The following is a 6,973-nucleotide window of genomic DNA, read 5'->3' as shown; positions in this document are numbered from 1 at the left end:
CTCGGAGTGGAAAACCCGGGGCTGTATGTGTTTCACTTCATCCACCATCTGTGTCTGAGCAGTGGGGCTGCTGTGAGCTGGTGGAGGCAGACGTGGGTAGCAGGGAAATTCCTGGGACATCTCTCTCTTGCAGCCTCCTCACCTGTTTACTCCTTCTCCTTCCTACAGCGAAGAAAGCAGGGCTGCAAGCTGCTGCCCTTGATCTCCATTGCCTCCTACAGCCAGGGCAAAGCCAAGAAGGGCTGTAGGGCTTTGGGGGTGGCCCTGTTCCCCATCTGAGGGCTCGGTCCGGTGGGTGAGTGGTGGTATCGGAGTGCCCTCTGCTGGCCCCATTTCTGGACTATTTGGAGTGTCCAAGCTTTGCACACCCCCCCAGTACCCCCGGAAAGTTTGAGTCTCGGCTTGCCCCCGCCAGGCACTGACACCCCGCCATGGTGGGCACCACTCCACCAGCGTTATGAGCCAGCCCACAAGCAGCATGGAGTCCTGTCAGTGCTGGGTCACAGCCCCAGAAGAGCCAGCATGGTGGGGAAGCCAAGACAAAAATGATTGAAGTCAGCGTTCAGCTCTGCATATGTGGGTGAGCAGGTGTGCGGTGCAGACATCGCTCTCATGCCTACCAAGTGTTGCTGCGGAGATGTGGTGGGGACTCCCAGAGATTTTTTGGGTACATTTCCACTTCTGTGGGAGGAAAAGTCCATTCCCTACTCCTTTGCTCCAAGAGGCAAGAAAATCAGAGATGTGGCAAAAGGGGCCAAGGAGGAGCCCAAGTCCCTCCCTTGAGGCTTAGTGCCATCCCGGTGGCTGACTCTGTGATGGAAAAGGGTGGTCTGGCCACTTTGAATGAGTGGTGCTGAGGGACACGGTCTAGTGATGGACTTTGCAGTGTTAGGTTAACAGTTGGACTTGATGATCTTAAAGGTCCTTTCCAACTTAAATGATTCTATGACCCCACAGAACTGGGGCAAAACACCCTGGCCATTCACCTGCTCTGGGTGGCTGGGAGCCTCCATCACACTGGGATATGCATGCCTTCATTCTTCATCCTGATTTTTCCTCCAGAGCTCCCTGTGTTTTGACTATCCCAATCTGCCATGGTGAAACCAGCAGGGAAGGCTAGGGTCATTCTGCCTGGTCCCAGGACACCCGGGTTCAGACATACCGGTGGATTCCCAGGTTGTGCTATGAAATCTCCCAAGACTGTGCACACTGACTTGGGGGTCTGAAGTCCATATGGCTATATGCTGATTTACACCAGCAGAAAACCTGACACACTGCCTCTGGGCTCCAGAACTACAGAGGTGACCTTCTATTGTTATCAGCAGAGGAGAGGAGAGAGTGAGATTACAATCCAAGAAGTTCAGGTCCCTCTATGGAGCTGGTCACTTTGTGCTTTGGTATCTGACTCATTCAAGTAGGGATAACATTGACCTGACAGATAAGATGTGAGCTAATTAGCAGTGCTCTCTTCAGGCTCCTTCCAAGCTCAAGTGCTGCAGAAATGCTGAATACCAGGTCTAGTTACTGTTCAGGGCAATTTTTAGTTGGAAAGAGATAATGGAAACTGGATTATCCAGGGAGCTGGCTTGGGTTTGAGATTTCGGTGCTGTGTTAAGGTATTTGGGGGCCTATGAGGGAGACATGGAGTGAGGTGCTGGACATCCCAGTACCAGGGGGCTGTTAGAGCAGAGGGGAGTCCCAGATGAGTCCTGGAGGAGAGTCACTGAGGAGAAACTTCCTCCCACACCTCATGGGTAGGCAGCTGAGCCCTGTGAGCACTTCCATCAGGAACTGCCTCTTGTAAATATTACAAAGAAGTGACAGCAAAAAAACCCATAAAACCATTTAAGGAGCAAACAAAAGTGTCCTGCAGCCTGAACAAGTGGAGCAGTGCTGTGTCCTGCACTCGAAGAAGACATTGAAATTGCTTAGATATGCAGTCCATCAAAAGACTTCATCATGCGATGAACACACAGTGTAGCCACCCTCACTGGGACTGCTTGTGGTCTTGAAATGCCATGCGTGGCAGCTCTCTGCCAAGGAGGTAACTATGAGTGGATATCATTCTTCCCTGGCCTTGGTTAGATAAATGTAAAAAAGAAACTGATAGCATCCAAGATGGAGCAAAAACTTTAACTTTCCCTCAGCTTTTCCTGAAACACCACTGAAGCCACTGAAGCCACTCTTCCTCTCTTCCAGTCATCTAAATGTCGAGTCACAGACAATACGGAGCCAGCCTCTGCTCCTATTAACTCAAAGTGCTGGAATAATCGCAGGCCAGAAAAACTTTGTCTGGTAAAAATGTAAATGTCACTTTACAGAGGACAACTCCAGCTTGACAGGAAATCTGTTGCCTCTTTCAAACAGTTTGTGAGCTCTCTGGATGCCATGCTGTGGCTTGTTAAGCAAACAACGTGGAACGCAACTGCTGTTTTTCTAGACCCATCTACTCAATCCCCAACTGCTGCAGTCCATTTTCCTGTGGATGGACCTGTCACTGCCACAGGGACTCCTATTTTAAAATACACCAAAAAAAGTGAAAGGCAGCCAAGATCTCCTTCCTTTCTCCTCACTACTCAAATCCAGATGCCTAAGCTATTGGCATGGATCCCATTCTCCATGGTCCCCTGGCTAAATCCCAACCAAAGTGGTGTCAGGCTGGGAGTTCCCTGGGCTTCTGTAAATGAAAATTATTTTCTGAAACTGAAATTGAGATCCCACTATCCCAAACTGGACCACTTCTAAGTAGCACTGAAGCCCTCAGCCTGTTTTCTCACGCACTAGGTACTAGCTCCTACCAAATAAGTCAATGCACTTTACTGGTGTCCCACAGCAGTGTTGGAAACTTGCTTCAGGAACATCTCAGGGTTTGCAAAGCTCCCAGAGGGAAACCAGGGATGATTTCTGTGCCACCCAGGATGGACTCTGAGGAGTAGAGTGGAGAGAGAGAATTCCACACTGGATTCCTGGAACAAACCCTGACTACAACTCTCTGCAAGCTTCTTCTTTCCCTCCAAGTCTCTATGGCCTTCTGCCCCACTCCTAGGCTGGTTGTTCTGTGTGGGCACAGACCATGAGGAAAACAAAGACCAGAGTTCTTCTGAGATATGTGAAATGTCTTTTACCAGAATCCTACCCAATCCGCTCATCCATCAGTCAGTCACTCGAGCTCTCTCCCAGACTGCCTGTAGTTTTAATTCCTTCTCTGTGAATGCTTTCTGCCTCCACCACCCTGGAAGTTCCTCCTCAGATCAGCTAGAAGGCAAGGGGCAGTGTGTGAAATAGTTAGGTCCCTTGCAGAGGATGCCAAGCTCCATTAGCTGTAGCAGGATCCCTCAAAAAAAGCACCTATTAGGTACTTTGCACCTGACCTCAACATGCAGAACTCCAGGGCAGAGAGGGCTCTCTAATAAACTCACAGCACTGTGGAAATGACCACAGAGAAACAACCAGGAGAGGGACTGAAAAAAAGAGATACAGAAAGGAAAGCAGTAAAATACATACATTTGAGGGTGGCAGAGACACAAACAGTAATGTGGAGATGGAGAGCAGCAGAAAGTGAGCAGGTGAAATGATATTTGAAAGAAAAGGGGAGGGAGACATATAGAGGGAAGGGCATAGATGCAAGGAAAGAGAACATAGGGCAGGGGAGAGAAGGGGTAAGTCAGACTGGGAGAAAGGGAGGGATCTGGAGGGATTGCCTGATGTCAAATCTGATAGAAAAGAGGATTTATCTGCAAAAAATAACCCAGATCTAAGCCACAGCTTCAGAGCAGCTGTATACAGAGCCACAGCACTGTGTATTTGTTCTTAAGCAAGAGCAAAAAAGGGCTTGGTGCAGGTTGCAAGCCAAAGCAGGGTCATGCCACACCAGGAGGCTGCCTGCCAGCCTGGACCAAGACAAAAGGAAGGAAAGGGAAGGAAAGACAAGACAAGGCAAAGGAAGGCAAAACGAAGCAAGGGAGGGGAAGGCAAGGCAAGGTAGGGGATGGCAAAGAAAGGCAGGGGAAGGCAACGAAAGGCAAGGCAGGGCCAGGCAAGGCAAGGCAGGAGCGCGGCGACTCCGTCCCTGTCCAGGGTGCTGACCAGAGGCTGCCGCCTCCCAGCCCCACAGCCCATCTCCTCCTCCTGCCCCCTTCCCGGCACAGAGGGCAGGGGCCATCCTGGGGACTTCAGTTACAAAAGCAGTGTGCTTCCTGGAGTGAGCTGAGCACGGGAAAAAGAAACACACAGTGAACTAGATGTAAAAGATATTTTTCTCCTTTCTCTTTCCTGCCAATAATTCCAGCAGCAGGACTGGACTGCCTAAGAGCAGGACTGGATGACTGGTAGTGAAGTGTGTGCCCATGGCTGGGGAGCTGAATGAACATGAGGCCCTTCCAGAGCTGCATTTCTGACCTGGCTGGATGGGTCATTGTAAGGATCAGGCATCCTCTTAGCTTCTCTGTGTGGGACAGATCTCACTCCTCCTTGGGCTAGGCTCTAGGCTCTAGACACCTAGCCTGTGTTGTCCTGGATATGTCTGGGTGTTCTCTGTCCCCGTTGCTGCTGGATCCCAGGCTCCCAGCATCCACATTGGAAGAGCAGAGACTGATATAGGAGGATGGACTCGGCTGCCCCACTTGCACACGATCTGTGCAGAATTTATGACCAGGAATTGGCAGTCACACAAGTGTTGTGTCTGTTGGGCCACATTCACCACCAAGGAGCTTTTGGTGGGGAGATTTCTCTCCATGGCCTTGAGGCTTACAAAAGGCTTAGTCTGAAAAGTGGTCTTAAAACCATCGTCCACCCACAGGGTGGACAGGTGCTGTTTCCACAGCAGCTCAAGCCCCTACTGTGGACTGCCTGGTCATTTTGCAAGATGAAAGGGCTGAAAAGGAGGTGGCCCCTTCTGTCCTCAGCTCTAGCATGTGTGTCTGCCTCTTTCCAAACACATCCTGGCCTCACCAGACCATTTTTTTTCCAGAGAATTGCAAATCAGCTGCCCCACAGAAAGGAAAGCAGCACCCAAGAGCCTGAAAGAGTTGCTCCATGGGCAGCTACAAATCGGTGTTAGCACAAGAGTTGCATAACAAACCTGTCTTTCAAAGATCAACCTGGTACCAGTGCTTTGTTACCAGCAACCTGGGTTTCCAATCTGATGACAATAGTTTGGACCAGAACAATGTGTTTTAAGAGTTGGTTGGAAAAACATATGACAGAAGGGGTGTCAGGTGGCTGGCCCCTGCTGCAGGACTAGAAAACCTCCCTTTAGCTCAATAACATCACGTCCTTAACTTATATGACTCTTATATGTGACCAAGTCAGAGGGCGAACTCTCCAATCACACAGAGCTTTATTTTACCACACTGGTAACACCACAAACATTTCTTCCCAACACTGAAATCTTACTCGCACTTAACATGTAGCAGGAACCCATAGTGATTCCTGCCATGACTATATAACAGCAAGCATGACTTCTTAGTCACCATTCTCCAGGTCACCATGGAAGGCAAAATGCCCTTCAGGGATGCAGATGCGGGGTAACAGCTGGGCCCCAAATATCCTGTCAACAGAGCAAATCACGTAGTCTTTAATCAACTGGGCCCACATTTCATGGGGATGTGCTGCCTGTCCCATCTTTTGGGATTACTGAAGCAAGGAAAATGCACAAGAGTCGGAAGAGAACAGGGGAGTTCAGTCCCAGGCCAGCCAGGATGAGCTACCTGCGTTGTGGCACCTCCCCTAGTTCTGGTCTCCTTGGCTGTGCTGTGCCCAGTAGCTGGCTGGCTGAGTAGCCATGCCTCTCCTGTGGGCCAGTGCCACGTGTCTAAGTTGGAACATTATTCTCCGGTTCTAGGAAATTGGATTAAGGGTCAGAGAATACCGACTGTTATTTACCTTTGATTAAAACCAGCCCTCCTCCCTCCCAGGCTGGAGAGGCCAATGTTGCTGTTATTTATTCTGCTGCCAAACCTGGAGTTCAATCCCTGCCCTGCGGCACTCAATAAAAGCCAACGCGGAGGCGGGGGGGGATACAGCAGGCAAGCAGGCAGGGCTGTGTGGGTGGAAGGGGAGTGATTATGCAGGCCACTAAGTCCAGTTTGTTTCTTTTGCAGTCAGGCTCTGGCTCAGCAAGGACAGGGGTACTGGAAGTGCCTGTCCCAGTGGCTTGCAGCACAGACAGGGATCCAGCCCTGCTTGCCCCTATGCCTCTCTGCTGGTCTCCTCTCACCACATCCCTGCTTTCACACAGATCCACTTTTTCTTTACCTCCTTCTCTATCTCTCTCCCCTCAGCCTCCACCTTCACCCTCCTCTCCCTGGCCATGACATCCCTGCCTCCCCTTTCTGCCTTTTCCTCTCTTCCACTCGCTCTCCTCTCCACCCTCTCCCCCCACCTCTGTTTCTCATTCCCCTCATTCTCCTCCTTCCCTCTCCCCCACCCTCCAAGCCGCTATTCCAGGACAATAGAGCAGATGGCAGGCTGTTTGTTTTATATGTCCCCTTGGAAAATCAGCTCAGCTGTTGATTCTGTGACTTTTTCTAAAAACAGACACTGTCCAACACTAACTGAATGCTGGGGGAAAGGCAGGGGGGTATGGAGGGGCCCTACTCTCCTTACCAGCTGCACCGAGACCTGGCCTTCTGCACCCCACACCATGCCTTTGGGAAACTGGCCTGTCCAAGAGCCCAGAGAGGAGCATTCTCACCTACACACTAGAAGAAACACCATCACAAGTGGAGAGAGCTTGTCCAGTTTCTGCAGCCCAGACAAAGCTGATGGCAATATGGGGAAGGTGGAGCAGTAAGGAAAGGGCAGAGTCTTTTCAGCACACCCGTCCTATTCCTTGTCCCAGTCTGCTGCTTCTCTGAGTGTTCATGAAAGCCGAGTTATGTGTGGTCTTCTCAGGCAGAAGACACACAGCGTAAAGGTTGATGCTCTTTCCAAGCCCCACATCTCCTCCTATGCTACGGCAGCAGCCATGAGT

Source organism: Phaethon lepturus, unplaced genomic scaffold (assembly GCF_000687285.1).
Source record: "Phaethon lepturus isolate BGI_N335 unplaced genomic scaffold, ASM68728v1 scaffold36066, whole genome shotgun sequence".
Classification (NCBI taxonomy): domain Eukaryota; kingdom Metazoa; phylum Chordata; class Aves; order Phaethontiformes; family Phaethontidae; genus Phaethon; species Phaethon lepturus.
Note: the sequence above shows the minus strand (reverse complement) of the source record.